General features: G+C 42.3%; 1 protein-coding gene across 5 annotated transcripts in view; it reads right to left on the bottom strand.

Moving 5' to 3' along the window:
• ATP8B1 (ATPase phospholipid transporting 8B1) overlaps positions 1-15,529 on the bottom strand; it is a 1,573,644-nt gene that overhangs the window by 353,725 nt on the left and 1,204,390 nt on the right. The window lies entirely within an intron of this gene.

Here is a 15,529-nt window from a genome sequence, read left to right as displayed (position 1 = left end):
GAGTGCTTCCTCAGTTTCAGTTTGACTAACTTTACTTACCAAATTCTCCCTTTCATTCTCTAGTAGCTTAGATGATTTCAACTGCTTCAAGTATATTCCCATATTTTGTGTCCTACTTTGTAGCTTTGCATCCATGCTACACAATTTAGCTTAATACTTCGCCATCTCCTTCCTTATTCTCTCTGGCACTGCCTCAGTAAAGATTATAAACAATGAGAATGGCAAGACAATCACCCTCTCAGCTTTATGCTTTTTGCAGCTTCTAGTCCAGCAAATTCAGTTTCTCTCTTACGCTACAAATACTGCCATCTTAAACTATAAATATTGCCAAGTGTCCTGACCCTACAAGTTTTAACATAATCCATCACTGTGACCTCCACCCTTAATTTGTTCTCCCAGATGTTACAGATGTCCTCATCTACTCTTCATTTATAGTTCTTTCGGCTTTCTCATTCCCCTTTGACACTTTTCCTTACTAAAAATCCAAAGTTCCATCACCTCGTACCTTGCCAAGTTCTTTATACATAGTTTATAATTCTTTCAATCATAAGCTAAGTTTTAACCTGTTAATGTTGTTGTTGTTTGTCTTTCAGCTTTTTCCCGGTAAGGGGTCACTACAGCGGAACTCTGGTCCGCTAATGATTGGCAGTAGATTTTTACGAAACGCCGAGGTGCCAGCTCGACACCCAACCTTCAACGAAGGAATGCCCATTTACACATGCATGTCTTTCGAATGCTACCCAACTGCGGGGAGGACATGCAGAATCCACACAGAAGGCACTCCCAAGCCAAGCATCGAACGGGATAAGTTTTGACCTGTTAATACAGTTTTATATTTCTGGAGATTAGTAGTCCTAAATAAGGTAACATCCTTTGACCTAAATATATCTTCAAAGGAGCATTAGGCTCTGCAGATGCCGCTCAGTAGCAAGTATGCAGATTTTATATACGGTTTCACACATTTTATTGCTTGTTTACTGAACAGGCAAGTAGAATGCAATTTCTTTTACTTATAAAATAATTGCCAACTTTTACAGTTTTAGTACAACTTAGTTCACTTGTACTTCATTTCCATACTAAAAGAGCTGCATTCTTCCCAGCTTTTTAATTATACCACAGATTATCCTTTTATTGAAACATGCATTCAAATTCACAGTATTTGGCTCTGTTCTTCAGCTCAGTATCCATAAGCATCAGTAGTATCAGTTGGATCTTATAATTTTGTAAAGAGCAAATGGTGAAAAAGCAATTTTTTTTTGGATTACAGTAATTCCCAGTATTCTCTTTAAGTGCTACTATTCTGGTCTTTTTCTTCAAGGAAAGTGACAGTTAATATCAATATTTATGTGGACACAATGGAATGAAGTATTTAGGAGTATGGATTAAAAGGATACTGTTATGGCAGCTAAGGATATGTGGGAAGAGACTAAACAAAAGATAATACAAAAACTGAAAAACTGAAAGTTCTTGTTTATGGATAAGATACAAGCAAGGATAATGTTTTTAGTCCCTTTAGTTTTGTACATAGGTCAGGCATATTTTTATCAACCAGAGGAAAAGTTGTGGACAATAATAGAGTGAAGGAATTTATCTGGGAGAAGGATGAGTGCAAGAATCAAGTGGGATAAAGTACAGTTTTGTACCTACCATAAATGTAGATGTTCGAGTGCTAATACAGCTGCAGTCATAACAGATGGGTTCTCCTGCCATCAGGCGGGTCCTCGGTCGGCCGAATTCCAAAGTCTCCAGTGTCTAGGTCAGTTCGCCGCTTCTTCCCCTGACGCCAGTGCGTCAGGGTATAAAGAACCAGCAGATGCCATTTTCTTCTCTTTTTTCAGCCCTTAGATGTCAGGGTGCCAGAGAAGGGCGCACACATAAATTTGTGTAATAAAGTGTGTACATATAAAATAAATACAATAGTGCTAAATATATCATGAATGAAATATATCCAATCAGGTTGTAATGAGGGTTGTGTAATAGGGTAGTTGACCTGGTTGCAGAAGGTCTTTGAAAGCTATAATAGCATTTTATTACACTAGCAGCATTTCCTTTTGATGTGTGGAAGGCTTTTCTTTCTTTCTGGGACCATTTGCAGATACCGATCTGTCATCTCGCTGTATACCAGGCGTGGAGTCCGATCTGTTGCCTTGATTGATGACTTGCTTGCTGAAAGTTTGCTGAATGGTTTTTGTTGTTTGTTTGGCACACTTGAGCCTCACCACAGAAATTCCTTTGAACACAGTTCAAACTGTGGCTGTGTTTTCTGGGTCAGCAGCATGGCTTTTTGTACAGAAATTGGTGAATGGGGAACCCGTAGTACCTGTCAGGCTTTGACTGGGGCTGGAGGTAGAAGAACAGGATCAAGGCAGGCCTGAAACATGTAATTTCATCTAGCATGTCCAGGAGGAGGAGCCAGAGGCCTGCTGAGTAGCAAAGGAAATTCCCTAAGCCTTCTAAGAATCTGAATAATCTTGGAATTCCAGTTCCCCTCCAGGTATGCAAAGTGGTTTAAGTGAGTAAATGAGTGGGGGATAGATGGAACAGAGAGGGAATGAGAAGGGCCAGGGGAGTATAAGGATGTTCCTAAGTTCATCAGAGTGCTCTGATATAATCAGAAACATCTTGATCCTTCTATTAGAACAAGGTGGTTAAGGATTACTTGATATGAAGGGATATTTTAGAGCTACACAGTTGAGGCTTATATACATAACACAAGCAGAAAGCTTTAATTCAAAGTAGAAAGGGATAATGATGAAGTGGGGGTGGGATTTAAGAAATAAGGAGAGAAGAGTAGCATTTTGGATGCAGTTGCATAACAGACATACAGAACATTATATTCATGAAGTAGCAGAAAGCATTCTAAGAACCATGTCAACATAAAAATGGAGAAATTTCATTTTTCAGATAGGGATGACTGCAATTAGGGGTAAGAGAGAACAGGCAAGAAGGGGTTGGAATTTACTGGAGAAAGTTGGCAAAGGAACCAAGGTATTGGAAGCAAATAACTAAAGAGGGAAAGGTAACGGCCAAGAAGACATTTGGACTGCAGGCTAGAGACAGCCTTCTCAACATGGGATTGATAACAGAGTATAGGCAAAGAGAAAAGAACAGGGAAATCACAAGTTGAATACCTGTTCTGGTAGAGCTTTTAGTTAAATCTGGAACAGAAGCCACGGTTAAAAAAGGGATAATTGGTAGGACATATACAATATTGCACAATATCTATAGAAACCAATTAGAGGAGGTTAGAAATGATTGGGAAGAGATTTGTAAGGCAATTCACAAGGGAAACAATGGGAAGACATGTATGGTTCACAAATATGTAACAAAGACTAGGAGATTTAGGATTTTGCTGTTTGCATAGGCACCTTTATACTCCAAGCAGACTCCATATAATTTTTCCTCAGGTAGACGGCAAATGTTGGAGGTGTGATGGGGTAGAAAGTGGCAACTGGGAACATGTTTTAAGTGTCATGAGTTGGTAGATTTTAAAAATTCCCTACAGAGTACTCGGTCATAAATATTGGGGGAACAAATGACTAAAAATGGTTCTTTTGAGCTGGGATACAAGGTCTGAATTGCATAGACATAGTACTACCTTAAGTTTAATTCTGTTGGCTGTCAAAAAAGCAATTACTAGAAAATGGAAATCAAAGTCTACACCAAATGTATTTAATATTATAAAAGATAAACTGGATGATGAATCTTGAGAAAAGGCAAGGAGCAAATTACATAGAAGTAAATGGAAATTGTGGGAACAATGCATTTATAATAATGTTCAGGAGGAGGAGTGAAGGGGAAGGCAGGAATTCAGCAATTCTTTTATAATGGACTATTACAGCAGCAAAGAAAGTAGATGCAATATATATTGCATTTAAATGAAAACAATTTTAAAATGGTTTTCCTTTCTTTTTCATTCATGTATGTTTGCCTATGTCTTAAGTGATAATTTAATAAAGGTGTTTAAAAAGATATTGAAGACATAATTAGTAGGGCATATAAAATATTGCACGATAACTGTAGGAGACCATCAGAAGTAGCCAGAAAGATTGGGAATTGGAGGACATATGTATGGATCCCAAATATGCAACAAAGTCTAGAACATTTAAGATTTTTGCTGGATATGTTGGCATAGATACTTTTATACCCCAAGACGACTCCACAAAGAATTTTTCCTGAGGTAGATATTAAGTACTGGAGTTGCGATGGGGGGAAAAATGGGAACCTGTTTTTGGTGTGTAAAGAGATGTCAGACTAAAAATCCCCTACAGAGTACTCATTCAACTAAGGAAATTAATTTTTGAGCTGGGATACAGGACCTGAATTGCCTAGACACAGTAATCCCTTATGTTTAATTCTGGTGGCTGTGAAAAAAACAATTACGAGAAAATGGAAATCAAAATCAATTATATTTTTAGTAAACATTGTAACAGAGATAAACAGGAAGAGGGATTTTTAGAAAACAGTAGTAGTAAATTACACAGGAAAAAAATGAAATTCTGGAAACAATACATGGAGAAAAATGCTTTGGAGGAGGAATGGGGTTTACGAATAGGCAGAAATTGAATAATTTAAGTAATGCTGCTTAGATTATACATCACATATATTGTTATATATTCTCCTATGTTTGTAAATGGAAACTTGCTTGTCTATGTCACAAGTGATAATGCCATAAAAGTGTTCAAAATATATTTAGGAAGTAAAGGCTGGAATTCATGGATGGGAGAGGAAAAGTGAATGCAGTGCTGTTAAGAGGTTTTTTTTTTTTTTGCTGTTGTGGGACCAGGATTTGAGTGAATATCTCTGCTGATTTTTTTCAAGTAAAAATTTTGTGAAGGAAAGTATGTAGTGAAATGCATTTGTGCTTTAGTTTTACTGGATTTTATAAATTAACACACTTGGATTTAAGATACTTTTAATTGAAAAAGTCTAAGCAGGTTTGCTGGTACAGTGTGGGTACTAGGGTGATCGACAAACTATGTAACTGCAGATGCAGTGTGGGCTTGTACGAGCATTAGCTTATTAGGGAGGTATGGCAGTTGGTAGAGAAAGCTAATATGCTGAGACGGGACACTAGTTAGGCTTGATTCAGTCCTTTTGTATGACACTGGAGTTAGATTTTGCTGAAGGTATTAGTTTGCACTGTAAAATGTTACTAGGCAAGAATAATTATAGTTACAGCAGTATAACTTCTGAATGGACGTGCTGGGTTGCAGCAGTTGAAGTAAATGAGTCAAAGAAGCTAATTGTAGAGCTACTGCTATTTGGTTATGTTCTGATTGTTTTGATGCAGAGATAGATTGGGAGAAGTGTGGAGGTGGAGTTGGGATAGTTTAAATATAGAGCTGGAGGGGATGGGAGGGAATTGGGTGCAGGGTAGGTGAGTGGGGTGAGCCTGAGCATAGTGAAAGCAAATGGAGTCGGACCCAACCACTGAATCAGCATTGTAAGTTGTAACAGTGTCGAGAAAAACAATCAGAAAGCTTTGGCTATGGCATAAGGAAAGGAGGTTTCCAGAGAGTTAACAATTGTATGAGCCAACAGTGTAAAATAGAAGCTGAGAAGGAGAAAAGAAGAATTACAGGGAGCAGTACACAAGCCCAGGAAGCCTAAGCAGAGATTTATGTGTGGTTAAGTATTTAGTGTGCAATCTGCAAGATACTGTAGTAAACGAAGAAAAGGAGGAGGGAGTAGTCTGAAAATTTTCCCCACATGAATCAGGACAAATTATGTACTGGCTGTTATTTTAGACTACACAAAAACCTGTTAAACAGATTTGCTCATTATTATGGGCCGTAATATGTACAGTGGTATAGATGTTGTTAGGGGTTCTATAGAACCATGTCCTCTAGTACAGAGTAAGCACCATACACAACTACCTACTACATATGAGTGTACAGGGAGTGTCCCTATAGTCAGATTCTACAAGCTGCATATCTCAGCTTATGCTACCTTTACTGGATTGCACATACATATCTACTTTGACTGCATATACTCAGTTCTTTCAAAGATGGACTTCAGGCTTGGGTTTCAGTTGCTGGACAGGGACGATTCTTATGCAGACTGGGCAGTGTATTAGCTGGGGCTGATTTGGTTAGGGATGACAGAGTAGAAGAGATGGCTGAATGAGATAAGACGTTTGATTAAATCAGGTAATAGATACTGTTACGGTAAAAGTATTACTGAAGAATTCAGTTTACATTGAAAAAAGCAGATGGGGTAAAGATGGTACTTGTTACAAAGTCAGGCCTCCAAAATGCCTTTTGCAGAAATTTATGCACCACTGCCAAGAATAGAGTTTAGTGGCCCTTGTGTATGCAGGAACTCTAATTAGCAAGCAAACATTTGCAGTTTTAGAGAAAGAATAGTTGTGTAAAATCTTCCCATAAAGATAGATGTCCTTCTCCTCTATACTGCAGTATTCATAACATCAGGGAGATGTCTGCCAGTATACAAAAGTCTTTCACTGCTGTAAGATGCGTGGTATGTCACAAGTAGGCCATAAAGTGACAAATGCATGCATCTACCTTAGAACTGAATGCCCCAAGAAGAAGCTAGCCTAAGGAAGGTAGGGTATGACCATCCAAGGAAAGGAACCAAACCAATGGGGGAAGGAGGGAGGGATTGGAATACTGCAACAGAAGAGAAGGACATACATCATTATGGTAAGATTTTACGCAACTGTTCTATGTCCTTCTATTTATCCGTTGCAGTATTCTTAAGATGAGGGAGAATACAAAACCTCACGAAGAGAGGGTGGAGGAAGGGGCAGTAGAGCTCTTCAGGAACCCATGGAGTATGGCTCTGGCAAACCCTGCTCTGGACATGGAAATGCCATCCAATTTGTAAAGTTTAGTGAAGGTATATACAGAGGTCCCTGTAGCTGCTTTGAGAATAGAGCTAGTGTCCAATCCCTTGAAGAAGGCACCTGACAAAGCTACAGCCCTAGTGGAATATGCCTTTACAGAAGAAACCAAGAGTTTTACCATGCTTCACATGGCAAAAAGAAATATCCTTAGAAATCCAAGTAGAAATAGCCTGTTTGGACACAGGCAATCCCAGAGCCCTGGGATGATAGGAGACAAAAAGCTGATCTGACTTTCTGATAGCTTTGGTATTGTCTAAGTAAAATCTATGTTGTCTACTCACATCCAGGGTGTGCAACACCTTTTCACTAGGATTTTGTGGAGCAGAAAAGGTAGGTAGGTAACTGAATGGATTGGTCGAGTGATAAATTCATTGACTACCTTGGGCATAAAGTAAAGGTTGGTACACAAGGACACCCTGTCTTTACGAAAAAGCAAAAAGGGGGACAATGCCATAAGGGCTGGAGATCAGACACGCCTGGCTGAAGTGACAGCAAGCAGCAGCAGCACAGGTTTCCAGGACCAATGTTTCAAGGAAGCTGATGACGCTGACAAACAGGGGAAGAGGGTTTTTCTAGCACAAAATTAAGATCTCAGGGTGGATGAATAGGTTTCCTGGGAGGTCTAATGTGAAGGACGCCTTTAAGAAATTGTTTAGTCTCAAACCTGCTAGCTAGAGGGGGGAATAGACGCAGACAGGCAGAAATAGCGGACATACAGGCCTTCACTGAAGTGTAGGTCAAAGCCAGTATTGAACAACTCACACAAACAGGAAAGACCAGAGGGGATCCACTGATAGTGGGTCCTGGTTTTGAGAGACACACCAGATAGAAAATCTCTTCCACTTGGCTAGGTAGGATTTTCTGGTATTGGGTTTCCTGCCCTCCTGCTTGTCCTCTGAGAACAGGTGTCTGAAAGGAATTAAAACCCCATCACCCACAGAGTCAGCTGAAGGGTAGACACACTGGGATAGATGAGAGTTTTGTCTTGTGTGAGAAGATCCACCCTGTGAGGTAACTTGTGGTGATTGTCCTTGGCTAGGTGCAGGAGCAGGGGGAGCCAATGCTGTCTTGGCTAAAAGGGAGTCACCAGCAATATTTTTTGCTTGTTTTCTTGGATCTTGAACAGGACTTTTGGAATGATTAGGAGGAGGAGGAATGCATACAGATACATACTCTTCCAAAAGGATGAAAGGGAGTCCACCTTCCAGATCAGAGGGTGAAGGATTCTGGCACAAAACTGTGGAAGCTGTCTGTTCATGGGGAGGCAAACAGATCTACTTGAGGAATAACCCACTGGTGGACAGTGTCCAGAAACACATCAGTTTGAAGCATCCATTCATGGGCCTGTGTTAGGGACCTGCTCAAAGTGGCTGCCAGCAATTTTGGTCAGATGGGAGTGTCAATCCTGTATTGAACTGCCAGCTCTCAAACCTGGAGTGCCAGCCTGCATAACCAGTATGATTTGGTTCCCCCTGCTTGTTCACTTACCGGAGGACTGACATATTGTCTGTGAACAGTTTTATAGGTCCTGGGAAAAAAGATGAAAGGTTTGAATGGCTAGAAGCAGGGCCCTCATTTCAGTTATATTGATGTGTTCCCTTTATTGAGGGGGGACCATGTACCTTGAGCTTTCAAGTTTTCAAAAGCTGCCCCCCCTTCCTACATCTGTGCCCCCCTTCCTACATCTGAAGCGTGTGTGAATAGCTCTTCAACGAGAGGTAGTGGGTGCAAGAGGAGTCCTTGGTTGAGAGACTTGTTGGATCCACCATTAAAGTTCCCTCTTCAGACATGGGATGAGAGGAACTGGAAAGTCCAGGGGGTGTGAATGCTGCATCCAAACAAACTTTAGATACCACTGGAATTTTCTAATGTGAAGTTTTGCCAGAGGGAGAACTGGGATAGTTGAAGCCATGAACCTCTAAACCCTGAGGAACTCCCTGGCTGAAATGTGGTGAAGAGGCAACAGATTTCTGAAGCAGGACTGGAGGTCCAGGGCCTTCTGCTGAGGAAAACACTCATGAGGTTTGTCTGAATCCTGGACCCCAGGAAGGTGTGATCCTGAGAGGGGCAGAGAATAGATAGATTTTTTTGTAGCTTATGATGAAACCCAGACGTTGCAGATGAGAAATGGCGAAGAGAATGTTTTTCTCTGGTATCTCTGGGGAAGTTGCCATAAAGAGGAGATCTAGCTAAGGGAAAACATGGATGTCCTGTAACCTGTAATAAGGCAATTACAGGAGCTAGACATTTTGTGAATACCCTTGGTGCAGTATAAAGTCCAATGGGCAAGGCAGAGAACTGAAAATGCCAGGAATCGACAGAAAATATAAAAACTTCATGCAGTTGGAGTGTATGGAAATGTGTAGGTAATCAGTCTGATATCCAAGGAGGCAAAGGTGGCTTGTGGTAGAATTGGAGGGAACAATGTTTGAAGAGTTAATATCTGGAAGGTGGGTACCTTTATAAAGGTGTTGAGATGAGACAGATCTAAGATGGGCCTCCAAGGGCCATCCTTTCTTGACATAAAGAGCATTCTGGAGTAGAAACCTCCTCCTTTTTGGACTCGAGGTACCTCCTGAATGGTTTCTTGTCTCCCTAGTTCTAGAAGTACCTCAGGGAAGGAGGGTAATTTTTTCTTTGGTAGTTGGGGAATGCCCCTGAAGGAAGGGAGGGATTCCCATGCCAGAAATTATCCTTTTTGGATGACAGAGGACCCAGGAGTCTTGAGTTGCGCTTTCCCAGAGTGGCAGAGACAAAGAGATGTGCTGGGAAAGTGGAATGTGAGTGGGTTGAACTGGACAGTCAGAGGAAACCAGGTTTGTCTAGAAAGGGTTACTTCTGAACCAGAGTTGTAGGGGCAGCCCTGAACGACTGCTAAGGGCTCCTTCCATCCTTTTTTGTTTTATAGGTGGAGGTTGGTGGGAGTGTCTGTGTACAAGAGCAGCCTTTGCAAGGTAATTTCTCTGGAATTTAGCCACTGGGGAAACAAAAAAGTGCTTTAATTCCTGCATCTCCTTTACCCTTTTCCTGCAGAGATTTAAACAGACTAGCAGCTGCAGGATGAAATAAAGTGGAATTGCCCAAAGGGGCATCCATAATCTTGGATTTAATATCCTCTAGTAAAGGCTGGAGTCTTAACCAGGAGAATCTCCTTAAGACAGACACAGTAGCAGCTGCCCAGTATCATGGCTGCATTTGATGTAGTGGTAGGCTACCTGTGAGGAAGCTCCAGGCAAGGATGCAGCTAACTTGCGAGAGTTGAGAGACAAGGTCCAAGGCAAATTTGGTCATATGTGTCTGATAATTAATGGCTCTAAAAGCCAAGGTGGCTGAAGTGTACTTTCCTGCCTAGTCTTTCCAGGTTACTGCAGTCCTTGTCTGAAGGAATGAGAAAAGGTGAAGGCAATAACCTGGATGGTTTGTCTGAAGACACTGATATCACAGATGGATCTGCTGAAGCACATTCAAACAAGAATTTAGTCCTCAGGGAAATTGTCAGGCTTCTGAGGAGCTGGAGATTGGGAGTCTGGGGCCTTGGAAGCAGAGACGAAAGCATCCAGGAAAGCAGGTAATACAGGAGGAATAGCTGACGGGTTGGGTGATTCCACCTGCAGGTGGTCATTATAGTTTTTTTATACTTCAGATACCAAAGTGCTATCCCCATTTGAAATGTTCTCTCATTTTAACTAGGGTCTCACCAAAACTGTTTTCTTCCATGGGTGAGTCAGTTCCATTGGAGTCCTCTTCCGGGGAAGAAATCAGAAAGGGGAGAGGATCTGTGAGGAGTAGGCCAGAGATTCCTCTTCTGAGGAAACCTCTACCCAGACTCCTTTTTGTGGACATGCTTTGCATACTGGAGTAGGGATTGAAACCCCATTGGGGGGCTTGAGGGACATAAATGCCTTGAAGAGGCCTTGGGTGAATTGTTCCCAGTCAATATGAGGTTCCTTTTAAGGGACCATTTTTTTTTCTTTTGATGCAGGTCTACTCTATGTAAGGTCAGAGGGCCAGACATAGGCATACAGTCAATGATATTCAAGTGAATTTCATCTCGCACCAAGATCTGAAGAATCCCATTATGGCCTATGGTTATTAGCCTCGATTCTCCCTGTACATCCTGGATGGATGCCTGCCCAGCCTCAGAGGAGGTGCCAGTGGTTGGAATCAAGGCAGCCTCAAGCTCAGGCTCTGCCTGTGAGCCAGAATGAGGAACCAGCTACATCTCCGGGCTCTCATCCACCTTGACAGAGACTTCTACATGAAGAGGTGCAGTAGCTTCAGGCCTTAGCTTTTTTGATCTTATGTTTAGCACCCAACTCAACCTCAGGCCCTGAGGATCCCTCCATCATGCCCTTTGCTAATAGCCAAGCACTGATTTTCAATTAAATGGGCTAGGGAGGAAAGCAGACTTCTAAGGGTCTTGGATACAAAGGCCTGGCAAATGGGGCAGGATTTGTGATCATGGGTAGGCCCCTAACCAGAGCAGACACTGAAGATGGCTATCTATGTGGAATTTCTCCTCCACACTAGCATTTGCCTTTTGTGGATGACATGAACCCTACTACAAAGCAGTAGTAAAGGAAACAAGATTTCCCCAATAAGGCATTTATCTGAAAATTCGCAGAAAACAGCAAATGGCTCGGTGAACAGACCGATGTTCAAAGTGGCATCCAGACTGCTGGCAGACAAGTTCTGGGGTAGATGCGTGCATACGTCACTTTTATGGCCGACGTACAGCAGCAGCCTATGTGCGACATACCATTCATCTTACAGTAGTGAAAGACTTTTGTATAATGGTGGATGTTGGGTCGCCTGCTGCGGAGATATTCCTCATGTTATGAATACTGCAGCAAATGAACAGAAGGACATCAACATATAAATGAGCACAGCATTGTATATCTAGTCATCATGTCTGTTGCATCAAACTGGCATGAAGCCCTATCTGTCCTTAGAAACAGGTGCAACAGCTTGAGGTCTACAATTAACTCTTGGCTATAGGTTAATAAATCACAGCTGATCTGGTCAACAATTAGTATAACACAAACTCTACACATTTCACACCACAGCAATAAGGATGAACCATCTTATAGTTAAGTCACTTTTTATATCTATATTACTAGGTTTTTTTGCCTGATACCTTACATTTGCCTGTGTAATTAGCAGCACTATTAAACCAACAAAAATGTCGGTCACTAACAGAGGGAGTTGCCCTACAACAGCTTGTTTAATGTGGGAACATGCAAGAACACATTTTCCTCAAAACTATACAACACCAGCACTACAATTTTCTCACTTTGGGGAACTGCATTTAAATAATATAAATATTAGTACATTTTACTTTTTGCTATATGGACTTGTAGGGGCGGAAGTTTGATACTTCAACAGATGCAGGAAGAGCTTGATGTTATAAACTGCTTTGTATGATTATACAAACAGATCAGCACATATAAATGAATGGCTCTAGGATTTGCAACAGCAGACAACTTGTGAAGTCTAACGTTTCTGCAACTCCAAGGTCCTATTGATAGGTTCATAGGTGTGTACTAGGCTAATGGCCCTGGAGCCTTTACAAGGCTAGCCCATAGAAGTGCCCCGGCATCATGCCACTCGACATTAGTTCCCAGTGCCTCTATCAAGTAGAGCCACTGGAATGATCCCCGGGGTGAACTTTCTATCACCCATCCACTCATCAAGATTTCTCTTGAAGAGGGACAGCGAGGTGCTCTGCTTGACATGTATGGGAAGTCTATTCCAGAGCATGGGCAGTCTCTGGGTAAGGAACCTGTCCCTCCAGCATGTTCGGTTGATTGTGGTAATGAGGTCGAGGCCTGTAGAACGTGTAGTGCAGAGGGATTGGGATTTCTTTAGATGTAACATTTCTAACAGAGCTGGGTCAGACATGGCTTTGTAAGTCAAACAGAGGTCGCCTCTAAGTAGGTGATGAGACAGAGAATAGCTGAAGTCTTTGAGTCTGTCTGTGTAGGACATGTGTTTAATGCCTAAGATTCTCTTTGTGAGGTACTTCTGTGGCCTATCCAGCTGTTGCATGTGTCTAGTGAGGTACATGCTAAATGGGGGCATTACATTTAATGATTGGTCTAATGAGGGAGGAGTAGAGAGGGATGCTGACCTCTTTCTTCCTGGATGCAAAACCCTTGGTAATGAGATGTGCCACATAGGACTTTCTGACCACAGTAGCAGTGTGGTGGTCAAAGGAGAGGTTGCTGTCAACCTGTGCCCCCAGATCTCTTAACGCCTTCAGTGTTCAGTGAGCTCCCATCAATGTGGTAATTAGTGGGAACTGTGTTTTTACCAAAGGGGATGACTACGCATTTTTGGCATTAAGCTTAAAGCCATGGTTTCGACACCAGTCATTAGTCCCAGTGAAGCCTTTTTGTAGGATGTCTGCATCACTTGGGGAGTTAACTGCTCCTAGCTTGCAGTCGCCTGTGAACTTGCTCAGCCAGAGTCCTTTGTGTTGGCCTGGACTTCTGAGAAGTAGATGCTGAACAGGAGAGGGACCCAGGACTGATCCGTGTGGGACTCCACTCGTGATTGGTCGGCAGTCTGACTTGGAGTCTGCTACTTTGACACTGTGTTCTGTGAGCCAGTATGCAACCCACCTAGTGATATAGGGGCTGATGCCTAGTTTGGTGAGTTTATCAACAATTACTGAGTGAGGAATGGTATCAAAGGCCTTGGCCAGACTGAGGTAGGCTGTGTGCACTGCCTTACCTTCATCCACCAACCTGGTGACGGACTCAGTCAACCAGGTTGAGCAGGCATGATCGCCCCTTCACAAAGCCAAATTGCGTGGGTCTAGAGTTTGGAGATTTCCAATATCTTTGTTAATCAGGTCCATGATGATGCACTCCATAACTTTACATATCAGACTCATCAGACTAATGGGGCAGTAATTCTCAGGGTCTGTAGCCACTCCTCCTTTATGGAGAGGGATGACTGTAGCAGTGCACCTTTCGGTAGGTACAAAGCCTGAGATGAGGCGGTGACTGAACATGGCACACAGATGTGGTGCCAGTTCATTTTGTAGTTCATGTAAAACACAGCCAGGGATATTATCAGGTTCCATGGAAGTTGTATTCTTGGCCTTGGACAATGCAGCTTTAACCTGTGCTGCAGTAATGTTGGGTACCTGGCATTCTTCCGGTACTGTGATTGGTCCTTCAGGGGAGAGAGAGGGGTAAAGTTGGCACCAAATCTGTCAGCCAGTATGTTGGCAATATCCTTCGGCTCAGTAAAGGGGGTACCATTGTGAAGCAACTCAGCAAGTCTGGGTATTGCTGTGGAAGTTATTGATATAGCTATAGAAGGCTTTGTGATCATTTTTAGTGTCTGCTGCAATTCTGCCTTCATAGCTGGCTTTCGTGGCTTTGATGAGGGATCTCAACTTTTTGTTGAGGCTAATAAGGAAGTTTTTCCAGTCTTGGGACTTCACCCTTTTCTGCAACAGTTTCTTCCTTCTGTTATAGAGTTTATTAATGTCAGGGGACCACCAGATTGGCTTCCTTTTTTTGGAGGAGACCGTCTTGGTTCTGTTGGGTATCGCTAGTTCCATGGATTTATGTACATGTTCGTACAAGTGCATTAGTGTAAGATTCAGCAGTCATGCAGCTTTCCATTGCATCGGTGCCGTGAAGTTAGCCACCTCTGTTTTTAGGAGTCCAAAGTCAGGTTTGGAGAAGTTTTTCAAGGTGGTTACCTTTGCAGGATGTATAGCGGAGATGTAGATTTCCATGGTGATTAGTTTATGGTCGGGATTGACTATTGGTGCAGAGCAACAGTCGCCTATATTAGTAATAACCAGGTCAAGGATGTTGCTTCCTCTAGTGGGGGTCAGAATGAGCTGGTGCAGGGCATTGGAATTGATGAATTTCAGGAAGCGTTGGGCCAGTGTATTGGTGCTTGAGTAGTTTTCCTAGTTGATGGAGGGGTAGTTAAAGTCTCCTAGTAAGAGAGTGTTGGGTTGAACCATGATAAATTCCAGGGTGCTTAGGAATGTGGAGTGAGTCTAGGTACATGGTTGGGGACCTATAGCAAGCTATGACCTGGATCACTGTCTTACCCAATGTTAGTTGCATCTGAAGTATCTCAGATGCGGTATGCTGGGCTACTTAGTCTGGAGGTGTGCATATCCTTTATGATTTTGGAGACACCGCCTTTGGAGCTTCGGTCCATGTTTTGGGGCCAAAAGGTGTGGAATGAGTTATAGCCTGGTAGCGCAGGGGTGCTTTCTGCCGCTTTAAACCAGGTCTCTGTTACAGCACAAATGTCAATATTCTCCATTTTGAAGAGTGTTTCAAGAGAGTGAATCTTGAGATTTAGACTTCTAGCATTAAGCAGCATGATCCTCAGATTGCATTTATTTACAGCTGTAACGGTGGCAATTTGGTCTTTGGAACATCGCCTAAAAAGTCACTATAGGGGTGACAAGACCCTTAGCCAGTACCTGGAACCCAGGGGTGACAGATGCACGCCATCTCTGGCAAAGCATCAAGGTCCGTTAGTCATGTCATCCCAAGCAGATACTGAATCCCCACAGAATGATACCAGAAACTTAGCCAATTGTTGAAGTCCATAATTTTTTGTTTGTACTGCGGTATCATTGTAGGTGATGGCAGGATACTGCTTAGGGCTAGTGTC

This window comes from Protopterus annectens, chromosome 1.part1 (genome assembly GCF_019279795.1).
Source record: "Protopterus annectens isolate FY-2018-M chromosome 1.part1, PAN1.0, whole genome shotgun sequence".
Classification (NCBI taxonomy): domain Eukaryota; kingdom Metazoa; phylum Chordata; order Ceratodontiformes; family Protopteridae; genus Protopterus; species Protopterus annectens.
Note: the sequence above shows the minus strand (reverse complement) of the source record. Positions and strands in the feature narration are given on the sequence as shown.